General features: G+C 42.1%; 1 protein-coding gene across 1 annotated transcript in view; it reads right to left on the reverse strand.

Moving 5' to 3' along the window:
• KIF13B (kinesin family member 13B) overlaps positions 1-8,779 on the reverse strand; it is a 119,475-nt gene that overhangs the window by 88,386 nt on the left and 22,310 nt on the right. The window contains exon 2 of the mRNA XM_072407229.1: positions 4,239-4,251. The gene's annotated coding sequence lies outside the window, so the exon portion shown is untranslated. The remainder of the gene's footprint in view (positions 1-4,238; positions 4,252-8,779) is intronic.

The raw sequence follows: 8,779 nt of genomic DNA on the forward strand, positions 1-8,779 counted from the left end.
TACATGATTCTATAGTAGCCTCCGACCTGTCACCCCCCTAAGAAGTGTTCGGTAAGGTATTATTAAACACTTTTGGAGAAATACCCATAGTATGTGGCCTGATAATGGTAAAACAGGAAACAAACTTCTTCCCTACAGATAAATGCATGCGCTGTGCCCATCCCAGCAGGTCACCTTCCCCATTCCTAACATTACAGCAATGTATGAATATGAGAACACGCAGACAGATTACACCAATGAAAGTATACCCAAAATATTATTGTGGCAAAGGGCCAATAAACGGAAATGCCAACGCAGCCGCACCCAAAACAAAGGGGTACAAGCGGGTTTAAAACGTTCATCTGCTAAAACTATAAACTAATCCCAATCAGATTCAAGCTGGCATTTTTCTAGTGACAGTGATCAGATAAATATTTGAATGGGTTGGTAATTATAAGATGAATTCCTCCCACTGGGCACCATAACATTCTGTACGCGGTGTATATAGTAATTATAGTCGGGTTTCCTGAAGACCTGAAAGTTATTTCAAGGGTTAAAAAGTCCTTAACAGTTTTTTTTTGTACCAGGCGAAGAACATTTTCTGCAATTGTAAATTCCCGTTCCTGCTGCCAGAAATGTATATATGTATAGTTATATGTATGGTTATAAATATACCTTCCTTTAAACTGAATTGGTAACTCAAATAATAATATAATCCTTCTCAGTTATCTTCTACAAGCTACACAACCCCCCCTCCCTATGCAACAGAGATCAGGAGAGGAATGGGTGCTTGTTGTCCAAATTTGGATAGCAGCAAAGGTGACAACACTGCTTCTCAACAAGTGAAGTGACCGTTGTCATCTTTATTATTATTATTATTATTATTAAACAGGATTTATATAGCGCCAACATATTACGCAGCGCTGTACATTAAATAGTGCTTGCAAATGACGAATACAGACAGTGACACAGGAGGAGAGGACCCTGCCCCGAAGAGCTTACAATCTTAAGAAAAAAGTGACTAATTGGCAGGATTGTCAGATGAAAATGGAAGAAGAATGGTGTAAAAAGAATGTTTTCACACCTTATCAACGGGCTCTGCAATGAGTTCTGACAGACGCTCGTCATTTCTGAGCCGTCTTGTAATATTTGGAATCAATTCCAGACCATAGCGGAAGCTCAGACCCGGCTGTCACAGATGAAATTTTGGAAGCAGAAAACTCGGATAATAAAATGAAACACGGTGGCAAAGAAACCTGGGTGGAATTATTGTTATTATTATTATTATTAATAATAATAATATTACTAAACAGGATTTATATAGCGCCAACATATTACGCAGCACTGTACATTAAATAGGGGTTGCACATGACGAATACAGACAGTGACACAGGAGGAGAGGACCCTGCCCCGAAGAGCTTACAATCTTAAGAAAAAAGTGATCAATTGGCAGGATTGTCAGATGAAGATGGAAGAAGAATGGTGTAAAAAGAATGTAGCCACCACCTTATATCTTTGTTTTTGGGATTATAATCACTTTAAGTGATCGATTGTAAGCTCCTATGGGTTGCTAGGTCCAGCTACTTCCACCTCCTGAGCGTTCCCTGGTTTACTCATTGAGACCGTGCATAGCGATTAAGAAATCCTGATAGGTGGGAGAGGATGAAGCCGAGCTCAGACCAGCAGCGTTTGAAATTTCTGCTCAAAAATGCTTGCAAGAAAAAAAATGCATGCTAGATTGTAAGCTCTTCGGGTCAGGGTCCTCTCCTCCTGTGTCACTGTCTGTATCTGTGTGTCATTTACAAGCTTTATTTAATGTATAGCGCTGCGTAATATGTTAGTGCTATATAAATCCTGTTTATTAATAAACTAAAAAATATTCTTCTCGATTGATACCCAAGGTAAACATACTGCAACATCCCATAAATCTCAACGATACCAATCAAACACTATAAGGGACTTTTAAGGCAGCAAAACAAGCACTTTTCACCACTCTTTTAAAAATTATATTTAAAAAAACATCATTTTTATTCATCTTTAAAATACATCAAATAAAATTCTTCTTCCATTTTCATCTGACAATCCTGAAATTGGTCACTTTTTTCTTAAGATTGTAAGCTCTTCGGATCAGACCAGATCACCACCTATCATATTTTAGAGAATAAAAGGCAAATTTATATGAAGATGTTTTGGTGGTTCTCTGGAGCTCCTGATGAAGCGGATTTTACGGCCGTAAAACGCGTAGGGATTCATATCATCCAGAGATTCCATCTGACAAGTCAGTAACTAATCATGATAGGTGATGATCGGATTCCTGGGGTTTTATGGTATAAGTCCCTTAAGGGGTGTGATTGGTATACTGTTTATATTGTTATTATTAAGAGACATGAACTGTCTCTGGACAATCTCCTGTTAAAGAGAAGCAAGAGGCTGTACTTTTTTATGTTTTATTTGTTCTGAGAAGACTGGGTTACTTTTACAAAGCTATTTAATGTACATTGCTACGTAATATGTTGGTGCTATTTAAATCCTGTTTAATAATAATAATTAGCTATGTGAGTATGTTTGTGTTTATGTCATCAGACTTCACTTTCTTAGTATTCAGCAGCATTAGCACAGCCGGGATTTGAAGCAGGAAGTGTTTTCAGCTCTTCCTGGTGTTCTGCACAAAGCCAAGCTGGCAAGCACTAGAAAACCCTTTCAGGGTCAGTACAGCCATCTGAAGCCGGGGAACATTCTGCAAACTATTCATACCCCGAGCTGTCAGGGTATGAATAGTTTGCCCTACTAAAAGGGCAAAACATGCATTTGCCCCAAGCCCAGAAGAACAGAGGACCACCAAAGGCAATGTGCATAGGGGAGGAAGGATTGGGAGCCCGTAAGCAGCTCGTCCCAGGGTGCTGCGGCGAGCCAAGGCAGATTGTTTTGAAGCAAATTATGAGATTCATGTTTACAAGACTAAATTTATAATAACACAAAGCTGGCCAATCCCTACTGGAGATCTGAAATTATTGCTAACTTTTTTTTTAGGAGTTTCGGAACAGCTGTGACATCCTGTTCAATCCTCATAAGGAATCAGTTATTTAGGAACGGTAGAGCTGTCACTCCATCAGATGCAGATATTGGGGGGGGGGGGGCAATCTAGGAGTGATGATTTAAGGGTCAGGGTGTTGCAATTAACTGGAGCATTTTCAGAAGGTCCCCCTTTGGTTCACTGTCTTTATCTGTATTTTGCAACCCCTATTTATTGTACAGCGCCACCTATTATGTTGCCACTATATAAATACTGTATATTAATAATAATATTGTTATTTGACTTTGTAAGAATATTCAACAATTCCAAAAAGAAGGTCTTGGCAATAGAGAGACTCCTACGCTCCGGTGCCCATGCCTTCTTACGTCCGTTTTGTTCCATTTTGAGTGTTGGATATCGGTGTCCCCTGCAAACAGCCGGGTCACATTCTCTGACCCCCTTACTCCTGCTGTGATTAATGCCGGAGGTCAAAGTATGGAACAAGCGAGGGGCACAGGCATCGGACACCCTGAACGTTTCAAATGCCAAAATGATGAAAGCTGTAGTGCTGGAAGGAATAAGGACAAGCAATTAAATATGTATATAATATATGTTTAATATGTGTAAGGGCAGCATGGTGGCTCAGTGGGTAGCACACCGGCGTTTGCAGGGCTGGGTCCTAGATTTGAATCTCAAACAGGACACTATCTGCATGGAGTTTGCATGTTCCCACCCATGTTTCTGTGGGTTTCCTCTGGGTACCTCCCAAATTCCAAAAACATGGACTGAGGTTAAATGGCTTGCCCCCAAAATTGTCCTTGAATGGCATGACTATGGTAGGGACATTAGATTGTGAGCTCCTTTGACGAACAGCTAGTCACATGACTATGGGCTTTGTACAGTGCTGCGTATTATGTTGGTGCTATATGAATACTGTGTAAGAATAATAATATTAATAGTAATAGTAAAGAAATGGTAACAATGGACCAAATGGGTTTACTGAATATTCTTCATTTACAAGGCAGCAACAATACCTCCTAAAAAAGATTTGTCCATTACTTTTAATGCAGAACCCATCAGTTTTACCTCTGCCCAGGAATCCCTCCCAGATACCCACATAAGGTGCAATATGTTAGGAATGTAAAGAGTGAAGGTGTTGCTGGAGTTATCTTTGCTTTCTGCTCCCCAAACCTGTACCAGGTGCTGCACACTTTACGTAACGTTACACAATGACAGGTGCACTTACTTTTGGCTGGCTCCTACGAGTTCCATGGATATCCGGCACAACAGCAATATAGGAAGAGAAAAGAAACAGAAGGGGACATTAGTGACAAGACAAAATATACAGCAATACGAAATGTGCAGTGAAAGCCTAAAACTCCAAAACTTTTTCATCACTTTTTCAAAAAAAAAAAAAAACTCCAAAACTTTTTCATCACTTTTTCAAAAAAAAAAAAAAAAATACAACAAAAAAATTATCTGCAATACTCACATTCTTCCAGGACTGTCCCCCGCAGACTCACTGCTCTGTGGTCCAATGTGACCTCACTTCCTGGATGACCGCACCACAGCATAATTCCATCTACTTCCTGTAAGCCCAGGATGTCATGGACCCGCCCCCTGGAATAAAAAGTCATCATGGCAGCCTGGACTAACAGGAAAACATTGCAGAGAATTGCAATTAGGTCACCAAGTGCCATTTCCTGCACGCTAAGGAGGAAGAGGCACCTATAAATGATCCAACTGGACTGAAAAAAATGTTGATTTTTACCAAACTTTATTGTCCTTTTAATAACACATTTGTTCTGGTCATTTGCTTAACGAAGTGGGAGGGTCTACTGATATCACATGATCAGTCTGTGTGTTCTAATAGGAGAAAAACTGCTGGCAGATACGGTGAACCAATCAAGTGAGCAATAGTGGGATGGAGTAACAATCCTGGGGGAGCGCTCCATGTGCAGAATGCACAGGGCACAAAGGAGGCAATTGGACCTTTCCTAGCAAGGCAACAATAATAAAAAAAAATGGGCAGCAGTATTAAAATTAGACTGGACTAGGCAGCACTACATACATACAATGATGACAGGAGTAGAGAGGTAGGTGACCAAACCTTTTCTTTGCATAACTGCAGCAGAGAAAACTCAGGTCACAAGGCCAGCTATGCTGCCTGCAAGGGCTGTATTTATTTCAAGAGAGGATGGGCAAAAAAAAAAAGTAGGTAAACGACTTCTCATATGTGTACTTCGCCTTTTGCCAACATTTCAGATTCATCTGCACTTGACTTCCTTTTTCATTATTCTCTCATTATGTATGATTTTTCACAGGTGAAAACATTTCCATTCATTGTTCCATAATTACAGAGGAAATTAGAAGAACGCAATCTGGCAAGCGGAGCTATTAACCCTTACTGTGAATGATTCACCCGCTGGTGCTGTCTAATGCAAAGCTCGGTGACAGGACCAATGCAAAGCGAGTTACTGATAACCGCCGTCCATAAAGGTTTGCTGGGGAGAAGGAGGAAGCCGCAGGTTGGGGAAATGTCAGCGATATCTCCCAATTCTCTATATGTTTCTATAGATGTAGACCGCACGCCAGATCTAAGTTACTCCACGTCCTTCCAGCGATGATTGAATATCCCCAGCTCCTTCCACCTCCTGAGCGTTCCCTGGTTTACTCATTGAGACCATCCATAGCGATAATGAAACCCTGATAGGTGGCAGAGGATGAAGCCGAGCTCAGACCAGCAGCGTTTGAAATTTCTGCTCAAACATGCTTGCAAGAAGAAAATGCATGCTAGACTGTAAGCTCTTCGGGTCAGGGTCCTCTCCTCCTCCTGTGTCACTGTCTGTCATTTGCAACCCTTATTAAATGTACAGCGCTGCGTAATATGTTAGTGCTATATAAATCCTGTTTATTAATAATAATAATAATAATTTCAGCCCGGTTTCTTTGCCTCCGCTTTTCATTTTATTATCCGAGTTTTCTGCTTCCAAAACTTCATCTGGGACAGCCGGGCCTGAGCTTCCGCTATGGTCTGGAATTGATTCCAAATATTACAAGACGGCTCAGGAATGACGAGCGTCTGTCAGAACTCATTGCAGACCCTGTTGATAACGTGTGAATGTTTGGTAGGTTTTGTTACTAACCTTTCTGGTAATGTAATTTATGTATATTGCAAGGAGATGGCTGGCAGGGTAGTGGATGTTATGTATATGTCACCTAGACATAGTGAGGGGCTTCAGGATTTGGATCTGTGATGGCAAAAAACTTTGGGTCCTAGAGTCGGAGGGAGCAGCACACAGCTGTGCTCTCCTCCAATTGGTCTTTGCAGGCTGAGGACATCTAGCTGCAGAAAAGAGTACTGCAGGGGGATCTCCATACTGCAGCAAAAGCTGCTATTCTTTTATATTTAAAATCACCTTTTGCTTGTTCATTTTAAGTTTTGCTTTACGTACTCATGTGTGGGTGAACCACAGAAAGTAAAATATCTCCTCTATTGTTTGGTTTCTGAAACATAACAGTTGCATGAGACATAACGCTTGTATATAAGAACCATACAGATGGCGCCATCGGACCCGAGCACCTTTTATTGTAAAATAGGGATTAGTCACGGGGATCATTTTAATAGCTCTCCGGTATATGAAAAAGTCAATGTTTTCAGATGTCTTTTCCATTTCAGAAGTCAAAAACAGATTGCGGCACATGCTGGCGGGAGATTAACACAGCTTGATTTCTGCATAAGCCGTGTTCATTGTGCATTACCACACGGCGAAAATTAATCTGACAGCGCAGGCTGGTGAGGCGGCCAACGGACTGGCCTACTTCTGCCCTTTGTTGGGGCGACTCCTCGGCAGATGTGGGCTCAGCCCGGCTGCGAACAAAGAAGGCTGCATGGCTGGATGCAGAAAAATGTCATTTAATTGTTGTCGACCTCCAATGTCCGCCAAACGATATTCGTTCAAGAGGACCGGTCATGGGAACCTAAAATACCAAACATTCCTGTGTACAAAGCCGGCTTACATCCTCCTGGAACATGGGTTCTTTTTTCTATTGTCCACTGTATTTGCTGGAGTTCCAATTAAGCTTTAAGGGTTGTGCACAGAAGAGGTTTTCCCTAAACAGGAAGAATGTTAAAGGAGAAGGGAAGAAATTTGCATTATCTTGTCTGTGGGATTGGGCCCTGATTCTTCTCCAAGGCTGGAGAGAATACAGTAAAGCTGGGTGATCCAGCAAATCTGGAATGGATTTCTTCAAAGTCATTTGCTAGCAAATGTTTTGAATCCTGAACCAGATCCATTCCAAGTTTGCTGGATCACCCAGCTTCACTGATGAAAGTGGCCTCGGACAGCTTTAATAAATCAGGCCCATTATCTCAATTGAATGTGTTGCCTGAGCGTCTCCATGCAAGTATTTAAATACTTCTGTAGTTTTGTATTAACCTACCTTATTTATAACCATAGATTTGTGCCTACTGAAGGCCATTTCAGACCTGCAATTGGCTGCAACGTTCTGCTGCAGGTTCCTCTGCAATCCCAGCCTTGAACGTTGTGCAGCAGACGGCAGCCCATGGCCTCGCGGTTCCCCAAAGCAACATGACGCTTTTGGCAAATCTGGTCGCCCACGGTGCGGTTTGCCTATTCCGGCTGCTATGGTTTCACATCATGGGGCTAAAAGGGCCCTTAAAGTGCAGGTAGACACAAAGGGTCTGGTTTATTAAATCTACTCCAGACAGGAGGAAATAGATTATCATGGAAGAACCTGGCTACACAATAATCAGTTTTCTCTAGAATGAGAACAATACAGGTTTATAATACGATAAGATAGAAGCTGGAAATCAATAGAGAGGGACAGGTGTGAAGACAATCGGTGCCTCGGAGTAAAAGCCAGCAAAGTTTATAGATAAAAGGAAATATTTAGGTGGAAAATCCATTCAACCATCGACCTTATGTGTAATTCTGATAACGCCACAATTACTTACTTATCACAAGGCAAATAAAGGCAATACAGGGAGTTTAGATAGCGAGCGACCAATAAATTGCATTAATAAGTCAAAATGGGACTAAAGTTCCTCCAGAGGTTGCTGGGGGCTCCTGCAGCAATGGGCAGTTGGTGCTTCTTAAAGCGGACCTAAAACTCAACATTTTTACTTTACATAGAAGAGCAGACAACCCATCTAAATAGAGTAAAAATGTTGTTATTTAGTGCAACATCCTTTTTTTAAAATAAAAATAAAAAAATACTACACCGCCCTTTAATGGGAACGAAGCCTCTGGCTGCTCCTGCGCATGCGCAGAAAGGGCATTTTTTGGGGGGGTTAAAAGATGCTGATCTTTTTGAGATCAGCTCTCTTTTTTTTCCCCCTTAACAATGGCTACGTCAACCGAGTTCACACCTGCACAGTGTAAGATTGGGTGAAGTAGCAAGAAGGCGGAAGAGAAGACGTAAAAGAAGGCGGAGGAGAAGATGTAAGAGGAGACGGAAGAGAAGAAGGCGGAGGAGGAGAAGGCAGAGGAGGGAGAGAAGGCAGAAGAGGAGAAGGCGGAAGAGAAGGAGGAGGAGGAGACGGAAGAGAAGGAGGAGACGTAAAAGGAGATGGAAGAGAAGAAGGCGGAGGAGGAGAAGGCAGAGGAGGAGGCGGAGAAGAAGAAGGCAGAGGAGGAGGAGGCGGAGAAGAAGGCGGAAGAGAAGGAGGAGGAGGAGGAGGAGACGGAAGAGAAGACGGAGGAGAAGGAGGAGGAGGAGACGGAAGAGAAGACGGAGGAGAAGGAGGAGGAGGAGACGGAAGAG

The sequence above is a fragment of the Pyxicephalus adspersus genome, chromosome 4, assembly GCF_032062135.1.
Source record: "Pyxicephalus adspersus chromosome 4, UCB_Pads_2.0, whole genome shotgun sequence".
In the NCBI taxonomy this organism is placed as follows: Eukaryota; Metazoa; Chordata; class Amphibia; order Anura; family Pyxicephalidae; genus Pyxicephalus; species Pyxicephalus adspersus.